Source organism: Capsicum annuum, chromosome 11, assembly GCF_002878395.1.
Source record: "Capsicum annuum cultivar UCD-10X-F1 chromosome 11, UCD10Xv1.1, whole genome shotgun sequence".
NCBI classification, from domain to species: Eukaryota; Viridiplantae; Streptophyta; class Magnoliopsida; order Solanales; family Solanaceae; genus Capsicum; species Capsicum annuum.
Window position 1 is genome coordinate 8,159,176 of NC_061121.1, and position 8,274 is coordinate 8,167,449.

Below are 8,274 nucleotides of genomic sequence, written 5' to 3' on the forward strand. Positions count from 1 at the left end.
TTTGCTTTCTGTTTAGGACCCTTATGAAAAATGGGATTTTACTTTCTGTTTAGGTACTTCCTGAAAAATTAGACTTTTCTTTCTGTTCAGGACCCTCCTGTAAAAATGGAATTTTACTTTCTGTTTAGGACCCTCTTGGGAAATTAGATTTTACTTTCTGTTCAAGACATTCCTGAAATATGGAATTCTACTTTCTATTCAGGACCCTATTGAAAAATGGATTTTACTTTCTGTTCAGAATCCTTCTAAAAATTGAGACTTTATTTTCTGTTCAGGAACCTCCTCAAAAATAGGAATTTACTTTATGTTCAAGACCCTCCAGAAAAATAGGATTTTACTTTCTGTTAGGACCCTCCAGAAAAATAGGACTTTACTCTCTGTTCAGGACCCTCCTGAAAAATAGGACTTTACTCTCTGTTCAGGACTCTTCTGAAAGATGAAACTTTACTTTTTGTTCAGGACCTTCCTGAAAAATGGGACTTTACTTTCTGTTCAGGACACTCCTTAAAAATAAGATTTTACTTTCAGTTCTGGACCTTCCTAAAAATGGGACTTTACTTTCTATTCAGGATCCTCCTAAAAAAATGGGATTTTACTTTTTGTTTAGGTGCCTCCTGAAAAATTAGACTTTGATTTCTTTTCAGGACCCTCCTCATAAGTAGGATTTTACTTTTGTTCAGGACCCTCCTGTGAAATGGAATTTTAAATTCTGTTCAGGACCCTCTTAAAAAATGGGATTTTACTTTTTGTTCAACACCTTCCTGAAAAAGGAGATTTTACTTTCTATTCAGGCCCCTCCTGAAAAATAAGAATTACTTTCTGTCCAGGAACCTCCTAAAAAATGGGATTTTACTTTCTATGAGAACCCTCCTGAAAAAAGGGACATTACTTTATGTTCAGGACTCTCCTGAAAAATTGATCTTTACTTTCTTTTAAGGTCTCTCCTGAAAAATGGGACTTTACTTTTTGTTTAGGACCTTACTATAAAACGGGTCTTACTTTCTGCTCAGGACTCTCCTGAAAATGGGATTTTACTTTATATTCAGGATCCCCCAGAAAAATGGGACTTTACTTTCTGTTCAGGACCCTCATAAAAAATGGGACTTTACTTTCTGTTCAGGACCCTCCTAAAAAATGGGACTTTATTTTCTGTTCAGGACCCTCATGAAAAAAAAGTCTTTACTTTTTGTTGAGGAACATCTTGAAAAATGCAACTTAACTCTCTGTTTAGGCCCTCTTGGAAAATGGAATTTTACTTTCTATTTAGGTCCCTCCTGAAAAATTAGACTTTGCTTTCTTTTCAGAGCCATTCTAAAAATTTCGATTTTATTTCTATTCAGGACCCTACTATAAAATAGAATTTTACTTTCTATTCAGGACCCTCCTGAAAAATGGGATTTTAGTTTCTATTCAGGATCTTCTGGAAAAATAGGATTTTACTTTCTGTTCAGGACCCTCCTAAAAAATGAGACTTTACTTTCTATTCTGGACATTCCTGAAAAATAGGAATTTACATTCTATTCAGGTCCCTCCTGAAAAATGGAACTTTTCTTTCTGTTCAGGACCCTCCTGAAAAGTAGGTCTTTACTTCTGTTCAGGACCTTTCTGAAAAATGGAATTTTATTTTCTGTTCAGGACCCTCCTAAAAAATGGGACTTTACTTTCTGTTGAGGACCTTCCTGAAAAATGAGTCTTTACTTTCTATTCAGGACCTTCCTGAAAAATGAGACTTTACTTTTTGCTCAGGACCCCCCTGAATAACGAGATTTTACTTTTTGTTCAAGTCCCCCCTGAAAAATGGGATTTTACTTTTTGTTTAGGTCCCTCCTGAAAAATTGGACTTTGCTTTCTGTTCAGGACCCTCTTGAAAAATGCAACTTTAATTTCTGTTGAGAACCCTCATGAAAAATGGAATTTTACATTTAGTTTAGGACCCTCCTGAAAAATGTGATTTTACTTTCTGTCTAGGACCCTTCAAAAAAATGAGATTTTACTTTCTGTTCAGGACCCTCAGGAAAAATGGGATTTTACTTTCTGGTAGAGACCCTCATGAAAAATGAGAATTTACTTTCTGTTCAGGACCCTCCTAAAAAATGGAATTTTACTTTATGTTTAGGACCCTTATGACAAAAGGGATTTTACTTTCGATTTAGGACCCTTCTTAAAAATAGGATTTTACTTTTTGTTCAGGACTCTCCTGAAAAATGGGATTTTATTTTCTGTTCAGGACCTCCTAAAAAAAGAGATTTTACTTTCTGTTCAGGACCCTCAGGAAAAATGGGATTTTACTTTTTGGTCAGGACCCTCATGAAAAATCAGAATTTAATTTCTGTTCAGGACCATCCTAAAAAATGGGATTTCACTTTCTGTTCAGGACCCTCCTGACAAATGGGATTTTACTTTCGGTTCACGACCCTCCTGAAAAATAGGATTTTACTTTTTGTTCAGGACACTCATAAAAAATGGGACTTTACATTCTGTTCAGGACCTTCCTAAACAATAGGACTTTACTTTCAGTTCAAGACCCACTTAAAAAATGAGACTTTACTTTCTGTTCAGGACCCTCCAAAAAAATGGGATTTTACTTTCTGTTAGGACCCTCCGGGAAAATGGGACTTTAATTTCTGTTCAGGACGCTCCATAAAAATGGTACTTTACTTTCTATTCAGGTCCTTCCTAAAAAACGGAACTTTATTTTCTGTTCAAGACCTTCCTTAAAAATGGATTTTTATTTTCTGTTCTGGACCCTCCTGAAAAATGGGATTTTATTTTTTGTTCAGGACCCTTCTGAAAAATGGGACTTTACTTTCTGTTCAGGACCCTCATAAAAAATGGGACTTTGCTTTCTATTCCGGACCTTCCAAAAAAATAGGACTTTACTTTCTGATCAAGACCCTTCTGAAAAATGAGACTTTACTTTCTGTTCAGGACCCTTCTCAAAAATGGGACTTTACTTTCTGTTCAGGACCCTTATTAAAAATAACATTTTACTTTCTCTTCAGGACCTTCCTAAAAAATTGGATTTTACTTTCTGTTTAGGCACCTCTTGAAAAATTGGACTTTGTTTTTTGTTCAGGACCCTCATGAAAAATGAGATATTACTTCTGTTCAGGACCCTCTAGTAAAATAGAATTTTACCTTCTTTTCAGGACACTCTTGAAAAATAGAATTTTACTTTTTGTTCAGGACCCTCCTGAAAAAAGGGATTTTACTTTCTGTTCAAGACCCTCTTGAAAAATAGAAATTTAATTTTTGTTCAGGATCCTCTTGAAAAATGGGATTTTACTTTCTGTTCAGGACCCTCCTAAAAATTGGGACTTTACTTTCTGTTATGGACCCTCTTGAAAAATAGGAATTACTTTCTGTTCAGGATCCTCCTGAAAAATGGAATTTTACTTTCTATGAGAACCCTCCTGAAAAATGGGACATTACTTTCTGTTCAGGACTCTCCTAAAAAATTGGACTTTACTTTCTGTTCAGGTCCCTCGAGAAAAATAGGACTTTACTTTCTGTTCATGATCCTCCTTAAAAATGAGTTTTTACTTTTGGTTCAGGACCCTCCTGAAAATTGGATTTTATTTTCTGTTCAGGACCCTCCTGAAAAATGGGACTTTATTTTCAGTTCAAGACCTTCCTGAAAAATAAGATTTTACTTTCTGTTCAGGACCCTCCTAAAAAATGAGACTTTACTTTTAGTTCAGGACCCTCATAAAAAATGGGACTTAACATTTTGTTCAGGACCCTCCTGAAAAGTAGGAGTTTACTTTCTGTTCAGGACACTCCTAAAAAATATGATTTTACATTCTGTTCAGGACCCTCCTAAAAAATGGGACTTTAATTTCTGTCCAGGACCCTCCTGAAAAATATGATTTTACCTTTTATCTAGGACCCTCCAGAAAAATGAGATTTATCTTTCTGTTAGGATCCTCCTGGAAAATGAGACTTTACTTTCTGTTGAGGACCTTCCTGAAAAATGAGTCTTTACTTTCTGTTTAGGACCTTCTTTAAAAATGAGACTTTACTTTTTGTTCAGGACCCTCCTGAATAACGGGATTTTACTTTTTGTTCAGGTCCCTCCTGAAAAATGGGATTTTACTTTCTGTTTAGGTCCCTCCTGAAAAATTGGACTTTGCTTTTTTTTTTTCAGGACCCTCTTAAAAAATAGGATTTTACTTTCTGGTCTAGACCCTCATGAAAAATGAGAATTTACTTTCCGTTCAGGTCCCTCCTAAAAAATGAGATTTTACTTTCTGTTTAGGACCCTTCTGACAAAGGGATTTTACATTCTGTTCAGGACCCTCCGAAAAATAGAGATTTTACTTTCTGATCAGGACCCTCACGAAAAAAAAGAATTTACTTTCTATTCAGGACCCTTCTGTAAAAAGTGATTTTACTTCTGTACAGGACCCTCCTGTAAAATAGAATTTTACTTTCTCTTTAGGACCTTCCTGGAAAATGGGATTTTACTTTCCGTTCAGGTCCTTCCTGTAAAATAGGATCTTACTATCTGTTCAAGACCCTCCTGAAAAATGGGATTTTGCTTTCTGTTCAGGATACTCTGGAAAAATAGGATTTTACTTTCTATTCAGGACCCTTCTAAAAATTAGGACTTTACTTTTAGTTCAGGATCCTTCTGTAAAATAGGATTTACTTTCGGTTCAAGGCACTCCTGAAAAATTTGATTTTACTTTCTGTTAGGATCCTCCTGAAAAATGAGACTTTACTTTCTGTTCTTGACATTCTTGAAAAATGGAAATTTACTTTCTGTTCAGGTCCCTCCTGAAAAATGATACTATACATTCTGTTCAGGACCCTCCTAAAAAAAGGGTCTTTACTTTCTGTTCAGGACCTTCTGAAAAATGGAATTTTATTTTCTGTGCAGGACCATCCTAAAAAATGGGACTTTTCTTTCTGTTCAGGATCCTTATGAAAAATGGGACTTTATTTTCTTTTCAGGACCCACCTAAAAAATGGGACTTTACTTTCTGTTGAGGACCTTCCTGAAAAATGAGTCTTTACTTTCTGTTCAGGACCCTCTTGAAAAATGAGACTTTACTTTTTGTTCAGGACCCTCCAGAATAGCGGGATTTTACTTTCTGTTCAGGACCATCCTGAAAAATAGGACTATACTTTCTGCTCAAGACACTCCTGAAAATGGGATTTTAATTTCTGTTAAGGTCCCTTCTAAAAAGTTGGACTTTGCTTTCTGTTCAGGACCCTCTTGTAAAATGGAACTTTACTTTCTGTTGAGAAACCTCATGAAAAATGGAATTTTACATTTAGTTTAGGACCCTCCTGAAAAATGTGATTTTACTTTCTGTCTAGGACCCTTCAAAAAAATGGAATTTTACTCTCTGTTCAGGACCCTCAGGAAAAATGGGATTTTACTTTCTGGTCAGGACCCTCATGAAAAATGAGAATTTACTTTCTGTTCAGGACCCTCCTAAAAATGGGATTTTACTTTCTGTTTAGGACCCTCCTGACAAATGTGATTTTACTTTCGGTTCAGGACCCTCCTGAAAAATTGGATTTTACATTTTGTTCAGGACTCTATTGAAAAATGGGATTTTACTTTCTGTTCAGGACCTCCAAAAAAATGGGATTTTACTTTCAGTTCAGGACCCTCAGGAAAAATAGGATTTTACTTTCTGATCAGAACCCTCAGAAAAAATTAGAATTAACTTTCTGTTCAGGATCCTCCTGATAAATGGGATTTTACTTTCTGTTTAGGACCCTCCTGAAGAATAGGATTTTACTTTCTTTGCAGGTCCCTCGAGAAAAATAGGACTTTAATTTATGGTCAGGACCCTCCTTAAAAATGAGTCTTTACTTTCGGTTCAGGACCCTCCTGAAAAATAAGATTTTACTTTCTGTTCAGGACCCTCCTAAAAAATGAGACTTTGCTTTCTGTTCAGAACCCTCATGAAAAATGGGATTTTACTTCTGTTCAGGACCCTCATGTAAAATGGAATTTTACTTTCTGTTCAGGACCCTCCTGAAAAATGATACTTTACTTTCTGTTCTGAACCCTCCTCAAAAAAATGACTTTACTCTCCGTTCAGGACACTCCTACAGAATATGATTTTACATTCTGTTCAGGATCCTCCTGAAAAATGGGACTTTAATTTCTGTTCAGGACCCTCCTGAAAAATATGATTTTACTTTCTATCTTGGACCCTCCAAAAAAATAGGATTTTACTTTCTGTTCAGGAACCTCAGGAAAATTGATATTTTACTTTCTGGTCTGGACCCTCATGAAAAATGAGAATTTACTTTCTGTTCAGGACCCTCCTAAAAAATAAGATTTTACTTTCTGTTCAGGACCCTCCTGACAAATGGGATTTTACTTTCGGTTCAAGACCCTCCTTAAAAATAGGATTTTACTTCCTTTTTAGGAGCCTCTTGAAAAATGGGATTTTACTTTCTGTTCAGGACCCTCCTAAAAAATGGGATTTTACTTTCTTTTCAGGACCCTCAGGAAAATAGGGTTTTTACTTTTTGGTCAGGACCCTCATGAAAAAAAAAGAATTTACTTTCTGTTAAGGACCATCCTGTAAAAATTTATTTTACTTCTGTACAGGACCCTCCTGTAAAATAGAATTTTACTTTCTCTTCAGGACCCTCCTGAAAATTGGGATCTTACTTTCTATTAAAGACCATCCTGAAAAAGAGGATTTTACTTTTCGTTCAGGTCCTTCCTGTAAAATGGGATCTTACTATCTGTTCGGGACCCTCTTAAAAAATGGGATTTTACTTTCTGTTCAGGATACTCTGGAAAAATTAGATTTTACTTTCTGTTCAGGACCCTTCTAAAAATTATGAATTTAGTTTTTATTTAGGACCCGCCTGAAAAATAGGATTTACTCTCTGTTCAAGGCACTCCTGAAAAATTGGATTTTACTTTCTGTTAGGACCCTCCTGAAAAATGAAACTTTACTTTCTGTTCTGGACATTCCTGAAAAATGGAAATTTACTTTCTGTTCAGGTCCCTCCTGAAAAATGAAACTTTACTTTCTGTTCAGGACCCTCCTAAAAAATAAGTCTTTAATTTCCGTTTAGGACCTTTCTGAAAAATGGGATTTTATTTTCTGTTCAGCACCCTCCTAAAAAATGGGACTTTCCTTTCTGTTCAGGACCCTTATGAAAAATGGGACTTTATTTTCTTTTCAGGACTCACCTAAAAAATGGAACTTTACTTTCTGTTGAGGACATTCCTGAAAAATGAGTCCTTATTTTTTGTTCAAGACCCTCTTTAAAAATGACACTTTACTTTTTGTTCAGGACCCTCCTGAATAACGGGATTTTACTTTCTTTTCAGGACCCTCCTGAAAAATAGCACTATACTTACTGCTCAAGACCCTCCTGAAAAATGGGATTTTATTTTCTGTTTAGTTCCCTCCTGAAAAATTGGACTTTTCTTTCTGTTCAGGACCCTCCTGAAAAATGTGATTTTACTTTCTGTCTAGGACCCTTTAGAAAAGTGGGATTTTACTTTCTGTTCAGGACCCTCAGGAAAAATGGGATTTTACTTTCTTGTTAGGACCCTCATGAAAAATGAGAATTTACTTTCTGTTCAGGACCCTCCTAAAAAATGGAATTTTACTTTCTGTTTAGTACCGTCCTAACAAAGGGATTTTACTTTAGGTTTATGACCCTCCTGAAAAATAGGATTTTACTTTTTGTTCAGGACTCTATTGAAAAAAGAGATTTTACTTTCTATTAAGGACCTCCAAAAAAATGGGATTTTAATTTCTGTTCAGGACTCTCGGGAAAAATAGGATTTTACTTTCTGGTCAGGACCCTCAGGAAAAATCAGAATTTACTTTCTGCTTCGGACCCTCCTAAAAAATGGGATTTTACTCTCTGTTCAGGACCCTCCTGACAAATGAGATTTTACTTTCAGTTCAGGACCCTCTTGAAAAATAGGATTTAACTTTTTGTTCAGAACCCCCCTGAAAAATGGGACTTTACTTTTTGTTCAGGACCCTCATAAAAAGTGTGACTTTACTTTCTGTTTAGGACCTTTCTGTTCAGTTCAAGTCTCACTTGAAAAATGAGACTTTACTTTCTGTTGAGGTCCCTCCAGGAAAATGAGATTTTACTTTCTGTTAGAACCCTCCTGGAAAATGGGACTTTACTTTCTGTTCAGGACGCTCCATAAAAATGGGACTTTGCTCTCTGTTCAGGTCCCTCATGAAAAATGGAACTTTACTTTCTGTTCAGGACCTCCTTTAAAAATGGGTTTTTACTTTTTGTTCAGGACCCTCATGAAAA